A 14,673-nucleotide genomic window follows, 5' to 3' on the forward strand; every position below is an offset into this window, starting at 1 on the left:
CGGTACCCGCTGACCTCAGGAGGGATTAACAGGCTTCAGCAAATGTACCCTGCAGGCAATTTTGCCCTGGAAAAACATCGCCCACATTGCCAGGGTTTAGGACAACAAATTAGAGCTTTTAATATGCACTGGCCACTTTCCCGCCCCCCCCCCCCCAACCCCCCCATCCCCACACCACCACCATCCCCCCTCCCGGCCCAGTGACATCCAGTTGCTTAATTCCATTTGAAATCACCCGGGTTAGGCACCTAAATAATCTTGTCCTTCATGCCTGTCAACATCTTGAGGCACCTAACCACCTTTAGAGATGTGGTGTGAAAGCTTGTGAACGATGCAATCGAGGAGGGAAACAAAAGACAAGTATCCCCATTTGCTGCCCAAGAATCCACAAAGAATGCTGCTTCAGCTCTGCTCTGATTTCTAATTAGATTATGAGTGATGTAGGACTCTGAAGCCAAGCTGGAGTTTGTGCTAGCACTTTGCATGTATGAATGACAAAGGGACACCACTTTCATATTGATTTAAGCAAGCCAGTGGAAGAATGTTTAAACATCAAGTGCTTGATGTCCCAGTTTGCCAGAGCACCTGGAAATATCAAATTAATTCCAGGTGTTCTGCCATTAAGACAGGCTTGCTGCTTTTACAGCCACACATACAAAATGTGGCTCCCAGTTCCACAAATAAAAACGGAAGGGTTTCTGCTCCTAATGCTTCGATAACTCCGACATATTGCAAGTTCTGGAAAGAATTTTAATCTACATAGGTTTTTTTTTTTTTTTTTTAAATGGGGAAGGGAGCGAGGGGGGAAAGATTTTAAATATGCTGCATACAATTTGTGATGGTCATCTCTAAAATGCAGCTCCATTATCCTTTTCCATTTGGAATGAATGAGGCTAATTAATTTCAGGCCATACTTGATGAGGTCAGCACCATACGAAGGGTGCGTGCTAGACATTGCTAATCTCTTTCAGCTGAGAGTGATGAATTAAAGATGAAGCATTCCTTTGCAGGCCTAATTTAGAATGTATATCAAAAACCTACAGCAAATAATACTATACCCTACAACAAAGGAAAACTTGTTCTCTCAGGCTCCCATGTAGGGTTGATTTTAAAGGCATTTTCATTTTGCTTTGGAATTCCAGCTGTGGATGGGTGAAACAGTTCAGAAAATTCAAGCTTTCTCTCTTTCTATTGCTTTTATGGACAAAAGTAGGCAAGGGGGGGCTCAGGGGAGAGAGAAGCTGGTCCGTGTTTGATCCTGTATATCCCGTGATTCTGACTGTACACTCAGCGTTTAGGAAACCAAGTACCTGTGACGCGACACCCCCCACAGCTCACGCTCACATTTTACTGTTGGGGGTTTTTAAGTCTGAGGGGAAAGCAGTCAAGGGTCCTCTCGGGTTCAGCATCATCCCAAGAATGTTTTACTGGACGTTGCAAGTGGGAAGCAGGACGGGTCTAGCAGTCCTGTTGGGTCACCCAACAGAGACAGGAGCTTCCAAGCACTCACAGAGCTGTAATTCTCCCTAGGGATAAACACCTCCCTACACAAAAAGATCCCATCACATCTAGAAGTGCAGACGGCAAAACTGAATGGAACAAGTCACTGCGAACGCAGCCAGGTCTGGGAGCAGGACAAATTTCCGCACAGCTCCCAAACTGGCTGGAGTTGAGGTTCAGCCAAGCTTTGCCACCTTTCCCTCGAGGCAAAGCCACCCACAAAGTCTGTGGGGGTTTTCCCCGAGCGAGAGACTGCAGGATTTGGCCCTGTGGGCAGCAAGAAGCTGAATTGTCATTTTGGTAAAATAGGGACTTATGAAATCTTAACCCAGCCTCAGAAGGAGGCTGCAAACAATAGACCGCCGTCCTCCCCACCACCTCTCTGTGCAATACCGAGCAGTTTCTTGGAATTCTTGACAGGTTGTTGCAGCGAGTCGAAGTTCCCAACTGGTGGCCATAAGCGGCTGCCGTCTTTGTATCCCAGTAGTCCTCATTAGAACAAAGCTGCTTCGAATTAAATCCAATCTACATGCCGAATCAATCTTTCAACCCTTTGATTGCTTCTGAAAATATTTATACTTCTTAATAATGCACATTTTGTCCCAAAGCCTGTGATTAAACCCAGACAAGGTCCGGAGAAGCCTGAAGTATATGTGGAAGGGGTTATTTTGGACAGGAAAAGAAAGATAAAGACACAGGTTTTTCTTATTGTGAAACCATTAGAGTGTATAAATCTAGCAATTGCAGTTGTATAAGCATCAGAGTGGGGTTGTAATAAATACAGATTGGAGTATTATAGTAACCAAATGGAGTTTATGGATTATGTTCACTAGTTCATATTTCTCAGCTACTACAACCCAACTAGCTTCATGCTGCACTCACCTCTGTTAATATTCCCTATTAATATTCTCTTTACATGTTTGGGAGGGGTGGGGAGGGGGGAGTTAGGATTCAACTGCTGCTCTGTGTAAAACAAATATGTTTAAAGAATCATGCCCTCCAAAGAAAAAAAATAAACACGGGGATGCTGCAAAGCGCCTGTGTTCGAAGGGCACGGGCTGTGGCTGGCTGAAATCGGCCCCGTTCTGCCGAAAGTTAATAACTTCCATCTGACTGGAATCTGGTCCGAAAGCAGGGCGTTTGCTGCGTGAAAATTGGGGTGTAAAAATGAAGACAATGACTTCTGCTATCCTTTATTCCTGGTGAATTTTTAGGGTGGTAAATAATAAGCTTTGGCTGGAGATGAGAAACACACAAAGGCTTTGAAACTGTGCTGCGCGGTAAACAGCACACGATTCCCTTCTCAGAAAGCAGCATGCATCACAGGTGAGATAAGTGGAGACGGAGGGAAGGATACATTCCTTGGCTAAGAAGTAACCCAGATAGGGCCAGATCCTCCAGAGCGGGAATCTGCTGTCTATTAAGAAGGCAGTGGTGGTCGGGGACACAGATCAGATAAAGGCTCTGTACCTGTCTCCCTCCCTAAACACAAACTGGCCTGGTCTCTAATAAAAGGGAAAAATTGACTTTGGAGAACAAGCCATGATAAACCTCCTTGGATAAAGCATGCAGTGTCTAGGTGAGAGGGAAAGAAATCCTAGAAAGTAAAAGTATGTGTAATGCTTATTTAATATCATTGTCATCAGGAGCATCAGATGGCAAATGCAGGTAACATTCTTCAGGAGCGGGCTGGTAAATACTTGTGGTAGTTTTGCTTGAGACAGTTTCCCCTTTCATAAAGGAGAGACAGAAACACTCTCATTTAAAATCCTCATTGGCTCTTTCATCACATAGTTCATTATATTAAGCTGTAATTTCCTAAATATGTTGGGGGGGGGACATTATTATTATACATATATCCTGAGTCATGATGGCTATTTTGCATTAATGTATGATTTGGATGCCCTAGCCTTAAGGTAGAGAGAAGTGGGGGGTTATTGTCACTGTAAATAAGGAGAGAGAAGAGATCGAAAAAAAACCTCTCACAGACAGGGATGGATCCAAAATCTAATGACACACATGAAAATCCATTTTGGGTCAGGCCCCCATCAGAACTCTGTATTATATAACCAGCATTTTCTGAGTATCTTCTATTGTTTGACAATGCTGATTTCACACTGAACTTGGAGTTCGTTTCTGATCAGAAGGTTTTTGTATAGGAACTTTAAATCATATCCCTTTGTGAACACACACACACACCATTGAGGATATTGTCTTATTAAAGAGTTTAAGCCTAAAGGTGTATGCCTACTTTTAAAAGAAATTTTCTGATTGTAGATAACTGCTCAATTTGATTTAGTGTCCAATGATAGTGATGGGGTTGATAACTGAGCATTCATCGGTAATTCATCTTGTGCTAGTAGAAATTTACAGCAAAGCAGTGCTTTCCCAACACTGACAAGTCCTATTAATCTTCTTCAGACACATTTCAATAGGTGTCTCCATCTGTGCCCAACATCTAAACACTCTGGCATCACTGGGGACTTGGAGACACCTTCATTTCAGGTTACACTAGTGAAAATGTGATACTAGATTGTACTCTATTTTTAACCTAATTCTCTCTTTTCATTCAATTAGCCTTTCTTGCCTGCATTTTTCTACTCATGTGTAACATCCTTTTCCCAGGAACAGCTTAAAAATGAGATTTAGTTACTTAAAGAGACAGAATCTGCCAGGGCAAGAGCAACCAAGAGCTTAGTACAGAAAAGCAGAATAACAAAGCTCAGGGACACAGCGTGGAGGCCGAATTGCCAGTCACCAAACACGCCCTGAGCAGCATTCCCACAATATTGCCCTCCTGATGCACCTCTTGCAGGCACCACTGGGTTAGGGCAGGTCTGAAACCTAAGACACCAAAACTGAAAACAATTGCAGGATGTTTGGGTGTTGAAATCCCGAGCGACTCTGTTTGTTCGCGCTGCTCGGGAGTCGCCACCATCCATCCCCACTTCGCTTTACATATACAACTAATGCATGAACAAACACAGAGCAGTCAAATTACAGCAATAACATTTATGGGTGGATGATGTTCCAGCTTCCTCACTTATTATTAAAAGAGGGTAAATTGCAAAGCACATGGAAGAGGTAGGGCGCAAATGCAGGCGAATTTCCACTCTGAACCAAATGTTGTTTTTTCACTTTCAAAGCTGCGATGAGTTTGCGAGCAGACGCAGCACAGCTTTAAAGCTTACTCATTCAAAAATGTGTGTTTGGGTTCCTTTTTTTTTTTTTTTTTTTTTTTTTTTTTTTCCCTCCCCTCCTTGCTCCATTTACGTTTGCCTTTCAAAGAGGAGCAGATGCACACCATTTGGGTTTGGGTGGCTCCTACTTGCTCTGAACTTTCTTCTGAAAAGAGCAAACCGTGAGCCATGCGTCTGCTCCGCGCCTCAGAGGCAGTTTCAAACTTTGTTTCTGGCTTTATGAAGTTCTCTCATGAGTCGTATTATAGATCTAAATGACCTTATTGTAGGTGGCAAGTTTAAATGTGCCATATTAATAACTTGTTATCCAAGACAAATTAAGTCCTTATGTGTCAAAAGCACTCTGTTCTGGATTACCTACAAGACAAGTATTTATTGAATAAACGTTGGATCCAATTTCATTTTAATGTGACTGACTGTATGCTGCAGCCCCTCAGAACGAGATAAAAACACTCAAACCTACAACTGTGTTGCAACATTACACCTAACTTGTCTATTTCTATTATTGTCTTTTTAACATGGGATCTCAAAAGTGTTTGGGGGGTTGTTAAGGATTTATTATTATTATTATTGTTATTATTTTTTTCTGAAGAGCAAGGAGAGAGATAGAAAAAAAGACTGGCTTTCAGCCTAAAGAGAAATCATTGAAACAAATTAATCCTATGCCGTTTAAATTGACATGGTAATCCATCATCAGCAAAGGGAAACTCTGAAAGCAATCTAGAATCTGCAGTGTTCTTTCACTGGCCCTCAGGCACAAAGACAGATAGTAAAAGAGGAAGGAGGGAAAAATTCATAAAAGTTAGCAGCACCTTAGCATAGGGAAGAGCTAGAGAAAGCAGCTTTCACTTTTTCCTGCTTTCAAGCACCCAGCTCAGAAAGCAGCGCTGATTAACCTTCAGTCACTGCCTGCTAAGGTTTACTTGTGTGTCAGATCATCTTCAGCTGCTGGGGTAGGAGTTATTTCAAATAGTGCAGAGCCCCCGTCCTCTATAAACTCCACCACTGAAAACTCTGCCAAACATCAACTTGGGCATTTCTGCTTACAGAGGGCCTTTTATTAGCCTAAACTTGATCATTCCAAATGGACAATAAATTCTATCTGCACAGCCCTGGAGGAAAGAGCTGTACTATCCTTGGGAGTTTAATAGCCAGGATTTTCATAGAGCTAGCACGAAAAAAACTGGGGGGGTTTATTTGGGTTTGGACTCTGGGTATTTTTTTTGTCTATCCCCTGCTTTCTCAGTGGGGCTATCCACCATAATGTATGCTTCTCAAGAGATTTTTCAAACTAGTTTTAAATATCTAAAGTGATGAGACTTTGTGCACCTTTAAAATTTTATTAGGCTTATGGTCAGAAGAAGACATAAACCTCTTGGGCCTTGAAAGCCCATTGCAATACGGCCATTATCCCTATAATGTCAACAGAGTTACAAAAATCTCTAGAAATAAACCTTTTAAGAACAGCTTTCCCTGCTTCATGTTTTCTTTTAAGGTCAGTGGTGCATCACTTTTTTGGAAAACGTTTCCCCTCTCTGGCCAGGTTTAGCAATGTGAAATAGAATGTATATTACTAAATGAATAGGTTTAATTTTAGACACTGAAAAAATAAATAGAAGAAGAGAGCCAGGGCAGGAATAATACCTTTCAGTTAGAAACAGACATAGTAGAAAGAAAAAGTCAGAACTTTAGTGCCAGGGGCAAAGGGGTGAAAGGCTGGCTAATATGAACCATATCCAACATCTGCCCTATTTTAATTTAGCAGGGATAAAGTTTCTTCTTTTTTATTATTAAGAAAACTTTATGTGGCAGAGAAACCCACGAGCTATGTTATCAAAACTGTTTTATTGTCACACTGAAACTTAGAACTATTAAGAATTGGCGGGGCAAAGAGCTAAAAACTCCCCTTCTCTCTCCTTTTATACTCTGTGACAAGCCTGGGCTCGGGTCCTGCTGACTGGGATGTCCTTTTCATGTCTTTATGAAGTACTGCACTTGGGGCTGTAATATAAACGGGAGGTTAATTGTTCAGGATGGGTCCAAATGATTGATTCCCCAGGTTAAAAAAGGAAAAAAAAAAAAATTAAAAAATCTGAATATTTAAAACAAAATCTTGATGCAGCGGTCGCCCTCAGAGGTGAGCGATGGTGGTGGTGCACAACAAGTGTAAAGAAGGGCTGGACTGGGGTGGACTGGGGACCTGTATGAGAAACAGCCCAAATTGCCAGGCTGGAACATGATCTCATTCCATCTAAAAGTTTTCCACCTCGATAGTGCAAATTCCACTATAAAATAACAAAGTATACCAAACCACATGTGAGTAGCTGTAGGAGTAAGAGAGCAAATTGGTTTCTGACAAAAGAAGGATGAATACCTTCGGATAATCTAAAGTTAAAATTTGATTGAAAGCATAACATTCCTCTAAGCATCAATATGCTTAGGATCCAAAATATGGTTATTTTATTACCAGTTAATACTTAGATCAAAGCAAAACACTGTAGCTGGAAGGGACATTCTCTCTGGAAATAAAGTTCCATGTAATTATTTCCTATTAAAAACTAAAACTGGTCTTAGATTCAAAAATTTGGGCTTCCTTACATGTGATATAATGCAAGCTTGTCAAGAGAGAGCAGATGTACCATTTTTCACTGTTTGCTGGTATCTCTATGCTTTAAAGTTTTAGGTTTAGCTTTAACCCTTTGAATGTGAAATATTCTCATCCAATTTACCTCGATTAGACCAGGGGGACTGGTTTGGATTACACTGACTCATTTCTTATGATAAGAAATTAGGATTTGGTATAGGCTAACATCATTTTAAATAAAGCCTGCAAATGTAAGGAGGTAAAATCTAAAGAAAACGATATGGCAGTGGGTAGGCAGCTGAAAGTTAAATATTAAATTGTAAACAAAGGTTTTACTCTTGGGCAAAACAGCTCATCTTAATTCAGTTCGAGACATGGAGTTTAAAATATGCACTCAAAATACTTCCAAGAAAGCTGCAACCTTTCAGAGGAGAGAGATAAGAATGTATTTTAATTATGAGGTTATAAATATGCGATAGATTTAATTTCTTTTTACCAACTCCTAACATGCTATGTAACATCGTTCAGATGCAGTTATACATTTATCTGTCTGTCTCTATTCCTGTCCAGGGTTTCGCTTTTATTTTATTCTTTCTCTCTTTTTGTTTTTTTTTTTTTTCCCTTTTTTTTTTCCTTTCTTTTTTTTTTTTTTTTTTCCCTCCTGATAGCTCAATCTCTATTTATGGCATCGCTGAGACAGGCCCTGGGAAAATTAAAAAAAAAAAAAATCTATCCTTCTGTATTTATAAACCACCACAGAATAAATAGGGAATGGTTCCTTTTTACAACCGAAGGGCTGGTATTATAAGTAGCAATATGAAATATTTAGACACATTATTTCAAGCTTCCCGGCTGCTTCTGATTCTGCTAATTATTTTTGATCTGTCACTCAGAAATAAAAATAAATAAATAAATAAAACTTTAAAGAGTTCATTAGGACTGCAGAAAGGAAGAAGAGTCAGATATAAGGCAGCAATTATAATTTGGTTTTAACATGTTTTTTTCATTTTTTGCTGACTCCTCAGCTACATTGTTTAGTAGAAGGATGGCTACAATATACTTCTACATTAAAGCCTGTTAAATAGGGAAGAAGCTGAGACATTCAGCTGGGATATTGTTTGCCAGCTCAATTAGTATCCCAAGAATTTGAAAGTACAATAAATGTATCTGAAGATCATATCTAAACATACTTACCAAAAAGTACCCGCCTCTCTCCGCAGTTCACATATTTCTGCCTTCTAACTGGGAGAGGAAAAAAATAAAAAAAATAAAATAATAATTTAAAAAAAAAAAAAAAAAAGGCAGTTCGATGTGTAGGTTAAGATTGGTGCGTGGCAAGGTTTGTGTGAGATACAAAGAAATCTGTATTTCACTCAACAATTTCATTGCTTAAACATATAGTTTAGGAGCATCTTTTCCTTAAACATGTGGTTCAATAACATTTTCTTCAAAGGAACAACTCAGTGTGTTAAAAGATTTAAGAACAAAGAATGTGCTGCAAAATGCAAATTCCTCCAGTCTTATACTGTGTATGCAATTATGTATGTAGGCAGATAGATATAATTTGAGAGTTATTAACTTTCAACATCAATGATGTACCCTGAATCAATACAATGTAACTACCTATTAAAATATAAACCAGGTGTGTTCCCAGGCAAATACAGTCTGAGAAGCTTTTCTAGGTGGTGGTCTTTTTTGGTTGGTTTGTTTGTTTGTTTGTTTGTTTTTCCTTTAAAGATTACAGCTCTACTGTGGACAAGAATCTCAAGAGATTGGTGCTGGTCCTGAAGATGGAGATGGCTCTGGTTTTTGCTGATGGTTCTAGAATGTTTCATTTCCTCCACGTTCGAGGGGAAAAAAAATAATCAAAAATAATAAACAATAATGAAATGGTGTAAAGGGGATGAATTGCCTCACAAACATCCGTACATTTATGCACCTCCGGATGCATGGGAAAGAGAAAAGTTCCCTATTTCCATATTTCCTTTGGCTGAAGGGAGAGAATGGAGGGAGCAGAAATCATTTTAAGCTTTGCCCTCCCGTCGGATCGACCCCTCTCGCAAATCCCTTTCTCCTGGCCGCCCTCCCTCGCTCCCCCGAGCACACAGCCCGGCGCAGTTAACCTTGGAGCGGCGCCGGGGAGGGAAGGGTTAATGAAACCCAGCTCTTTACGACCTCCAGGGTCAGACTCTTCCTATCTGCAATCTAAGGAATTAGGTAAGGAGGTTATAAGATTATAGTGAAAGGAGTTATAGGCCCTCGTAGCCTCACACCTGAACATATTGGGCTAATCCACTGGGATTCTTAAAAATCGCTTCAGCTATGGAAAACTGTTAATTAGGCTGAGTCTGTCCCGAGGTTTCCTGTTGCATTAGTGATCCAGCCGAGCTGCCTGCACTCCACAGGCTCACACGAAATGCTCTCAGTACGCCCATACTTTTTGTCCCTTCTCCACAGCATCAGCCCCTGATTTCGGGGTAAAAAATAAAAAAGCAAAGCTGGGGGGAAATTCAACCCGAGAGATGAACAAAAGTCAACCCCCTCCGGTCCCTGAGCCCTGGGTGCCCGGCAGGCTATTTGCAGCTGTTTCTAACTTCAGTGTTTGTTTACAGTAGCAAAATTAGCACTCGGAGGAGAAGTGAAAAGCTGTTTTCACATCAGTTTTACTCCTCGGTTCCTAGCTTGAGATGCCTTTCCTCCCTCCCAGCAATCAGCATCATTTAAAGTGCAGTTCAAACTTTCTCTCGCTGTTTTGACTTAGTTTTCTGCAGTCGCATCCTATTTTCTGCTAAAGAAAAATCCGCGGAGAGAAGGTAGCATGTGAACACGGGCCAAACATCACGGATTCGAGGCAAAAACAATAATAATAATAATAATAATCCCCAGCATCCCCACAGAATGTATTTTACCGTGGCATGGCAGAGCCCTGCCCTACTCCCATCTTTGTGCCCTTTGGCACTCAGATATTTGCTTGTCTCCAGCAAAGTTTTCTTTAATCCGCCGAGACACCCCAGGGCAGTACCTGAGCCACGGCTGAATTGCTCCCTATGACCGATAAAATCCTGCAGCAGCAACTCCCCAGCTGCAATACTTCAAACAAGGGCTGGTTTTAGCCGTTTTGTCATTTGCAGAAATGCTGAATTTTTAATTTTTTTTTTAAATTTTTTTTTATGCCACTTGTGGTCACCCTCGGATGGCAGTAATCTGTAGATTACATATTACGAGCCTTGTCATTACGTGGATAAAATGAGGTGGTTAAACGCTAAAATCCATTTTACTCACCACATTAGCTTGTGGGGAGGGAGGGGGGCGGGAAGGAGAGGGGAGAACAAACTTGCAGGAGAAGGATTTAAACCCCTCGGGTGGGAGCTGGATGTGCCCTCGCTTCTGCTGTCAGAGCCCTCTCTGCTTGGTGGGAACACGGGCTGGGCACCCCTCAACTTCACCTCCAAGGCAGGCGCCCGATTACTCCAGCCCTCTCCCTCGCTCCTGAGCCTTTTGTCCCCATTTTCGTGGTATCTCAGCTTTGCTCCACAGAGGCGACTTTTCCCTGCTTCTCCTGGATTTGCTCTGTAGCATTTCTAGGCTCCTACTCTCCAGCTCTCCCCCCGTTTGCCTCTTTCATCTGTGTCCCTGATCCCTCTCCAGCTGATGTGATTCTTTAGAAATGTGGGTCTTATCCCGTCCCTACCTTTGCCGGGTCTGATTAGATATTATTTTTTCATTGGCTCTGCTACAATGGGTTCCTCCCTTTAATCTCTCGGTATATTTTCCCCCTCCCGGTATAACCAAATCCATGAAATTCACAGCCTCTCTCTTTGACACGACTGGTTCGTCTAATCACTCCATATCGATTTCCCTAACTCTTTTCATCCAGCTGAAGACACATTTTAAAACACTCCAAGCCAGAGTGTGCTCTTTGCTTTATACACACTAATAAAATGATTTACCCTTCTCTCTCTGCTCTCCTCACAGGAGAAAATCGTTCAAGTCGCGGCTATTTGTGTGTGATCAGTAAATATTTAGTGTGGCGACATCCTCAGCTCCTCTCCTGATCAATACGCAACCCAACAGGAGGTGGACTATTGTCCGGGTAGTGACTTGCTGAGATCTCCTTTAGATGAATTCTTTGCCCCCCATACCGTCTGTTATGATTTATCTTCGAAGGTGACCAATAAAGAAAAACCGAGTCTTTAAAAACCCTCCGTTTCTAACCTGTTTACCGTGCCATTAAAGCACCTAAGCAAGGGATGGCTTATTCAGCCCCGTCTCCCACATCCCTGCGATGGGCTGACACACGCAGAGCGCTGCTGGAAAATGGGGATCAAAGCGGGCAGCCCCCGCAGCGCTGCTCTGCATCCCTGAACCCCTCAGTCCCCTCTCCCCCGACCCCTCCAGTAAAAGCGCTCTCTGCGCCGCAGTGGCACGGAGAAAGGGCGATTCCCCGGTCGCACCCTGCAGCATCTCCGGGCACAGGGCTCGCTCCCACAGCTCAGCCTCAGCGGGTGGGAACGATGTGCCCAGGGATGCAGGGTGCCCCAGCAACTTCCAGCCCACCTCCCCCCTCCTCCCCATCGCATCCCGCGGCTCTGCCTGCCCCAGGACCATGCTGAGGCAGAGCTGGGGGCTCGGCGGTTTTTTGTTTGTTTGTTTGTCTGGGTTTTTTTGTTTGAGGTGGTTTGGGGTTTTTTTGTTGTTGCTGGTTTTTTGGTGTGGCGGTGGTTTTTTTGTTGTTGTTTTGGGGCTTTTTTTTTTTTTTTAACGATATGGAAAATCTACAGTGAAGGAAAAATAATGATAATAATAATGGTAATGGAGAAGAGCTTAAAGCCTGTTTCCTGTGGTTAACCATAACGAGAGCTTTCCCAGAGTGATAAAATGGGCAGCAAGAGAAGTTCGCGTGTGTATGTGTATGTTTTACCCTGATCTGCTATTTCTCTCCTGGGAAAGCCAATGCCTCCCCTTGCAGTCACCCCAGGAGTGTGCTGTGTCCGGTGAGGTGTCCGAGACAGCAGTGCCTGGGGTGTGGGTGCCCGTCTGATGCAGGCTGGGTGCCTCCACACAATGGCTACACGGCTACATCTGCATCGTCGGTGTGTGCTCACTCACACCATGTTCTGCAGCCCACAGAGGTGCCCAGATATTTATTTTATCCCCGTGCGTGTGCGTGTGCACCTCAGCCCTAGGTCGAAGGCGTTTACCTCTGCGAATGGACACTGCCTGCACAGGCGCTGCAGAAATCCAGGGCTGTGTATTACAGATGTGCGACTGTTATTCAAATGTAAAACCAGCTACATCCACCTGTTAACTTTGTTTAGAAACCACTTTCACTAATGGCTTTTCGCTAACTTATTCAGCCCGTTACTCGAGTATAGGAGGCAATGGAGGGGAAAAATCCATATGAAACCCTGCTCACAGCCTCTCTTCGAGAGGACACTTTCCACACCTTGCCTAGACAGGGCTCCTATAGAGCGCTTATCTCTCGAATATATCTTTATACTAATGCATACTTAATTGGTCTGTCTTGACTGTCCATATAAAACAATTTAATTAGGGTGCTTTCTGCTTTGGAAAGAAAGAAAGAAAGAAAGGGGGAAAAAAATCTGCCCAGCATTTATTGTATTTAGCACCAATACAGGCAGAAAATGTTGCACAAGTTTTTGGTTGAAAGAGCACCTATGTGTCCATTGAAGGGCGTTGATCCGAAAAGACAGAGAGGACAAGTAAAATCGATTTGAAGCAACCCTCTCTGTCCCTTTCACACCATTCAGACACTCCATTCCTTCTAAGACAAAGACCCAGCGCCTTGGGAATGCTGGCAAGGAGGGGGGGGGGAGGGGGGGGGGAAAGGAGGAAAAAAAGAAAAAAGAGGGGGGGAAAAAGAAAAAAAGAAAAAAAAGCTTCAATCCCCCCAAGCAAAAGGGAGAGCTCTGAAATTCCTTCATATTGCTGTTATTTACCCCCGAAGATATGTTCAACTCCAGGATTTTCTTCAATTCAGGGTCTAACGCTGCTGCTGCGAGGAATGTCCCTGGAAGGGGAGGAGGTAATTATGGCTATTAGTGCTGCGAGCCCAGCCGCAACCTTGGTCACTCGCAGGCTTTTAGGGTTAAAATAGCCCTCACCTCTGACCCCTGCGGAGCAAAGCTGTAGCTATTGCCACAAGTTGGGCCAAAGTTTTCAAATCCAGGGCTGGGCAACACCGGAGGGGGCAAACTTCTCCCTGGAATTATTTTTGGTTGGGATTTAAATCATCTTTAGTCTATTTAATTGCCTTTCCCTCCTCCTTTGGCCAAACAATCCCTTTCGGAGAGGTGGTGGGGATTTCAAAACGCCCTGCTCTCACTACCTTTCCCACTGCTCTTTCCATTTAGGTTTAATTTGGCAGATTGTTTTCAAGCATGAAAATGGTTATCATCAAACCGAATTACTGGGTCAGCCTTTCATCCAGAGATCCCAAGAATAAAGGTGGGGGGGGGTCGGGGAGCGGGCTCCCCCCTTTAGGCTTTCCCCGCCATGACCCGTTCAGCTTTACCAAAAAAAAAAAAAAAAAAAAAAAAAAAAAAATATATATATATATATATATATATATATATTAAAAATGAGTATTTGGAAAAAGGAAGAAAGGACAAAAAGCTTGGATTTGTCTCCTGTGCTTTCTGCACACCTTCACGATCTTCCTCTGCGAGGGGGGATTTTGGAAGGGGGGGTGGGGGAGCTGCTCAAATCGAGGAGGGGAAGGAGCCCACAGATGCAAGTACCCCTCTGGCAATAATAAAAATCCATTCAAGTGGGCTATGTCTCCATCTTCCATGTACTGATTAGACTTAACAAGAGTGGAAACTTGTGTAGACCATATTTATGGTATTAACAAGCAGTTAAAAGATTTATCCTTCTTCTGATCAATACTGTTGGTGCCCGGTCCTTCCCCCCCCACCCCCCGGGCCCTCCCCGAAGGCTGCAATGACAATCGCCTTCATACTTTTTCATCACCGATCGAGGTGGCAAAACCCTTTTGTAATTTTCATTAGCCCAGTAAACATGCAATTAACATGCAGCACTGTGGTTAACTTAATTCCTGTTTTAAGGCAAGGACAAGCAAGAAATGGAAGAGCGTTTGTTCCATTTGTCAAGTATGACACACTCCCTACCCTAACAGTTTCTTAAAATAAAAGCTCAGCTCCCCACCACCACGACCACCACCCCTCTTTCCAGAAACCCCCCACACTGATACACACACACACACAAAAAGGAGCAGGAATCCATTAGTTGGAGAGTATTCTCCTGCCAAATGCGGTATAATGTATTCCAAATTTTCCCAAGCCCTCACTGTACCGGGGTCCCGTTCCCCCCACTCCCCCCCTCCCATCCTGGGGAAGGGGGCTGACT

General features: G+C 42.8%; 1 long non-coding RNA gene across 6 annotated transcripts in view; it reads right to left on the bottom strand.

Moving 5' to 3' along the window:
* The window catches only part of LOC120758987 (uncharacterized), a 36,591-nt gene that overhangs the window by 17,026 nt on the left and 4,892 nt on the right, over nucleotides 1-14,673 (bottom strand). For all 6 annotated transcript variants that reach the window (XR_009208311.1, XR_005703090.2, XR_009208312.1 and 3 more), the window contains one exon: nucleotides 8,479-8,526. This is a non-coding gene — a long non-coding RNA (uncharacterized LOC120758987). The remainder of the gene's footprint in view (nucleotides 1-8,478; nucleotides 8,527-14,673) is intronic.

Source organism: Hirundo rustica, chromosome 13 (assembly GCF_015227805.2).
Source record: "Hirundo rustica isolate bHirRus1 chromosome 13, bHirRus1.pri.v3, whole genome shotgun sequence".
NCBI lineage: Eukaryota > Metazoa > Chordata > Aves > Passeriformes > Hirundinidae > Hirundo > Hirundo rustica.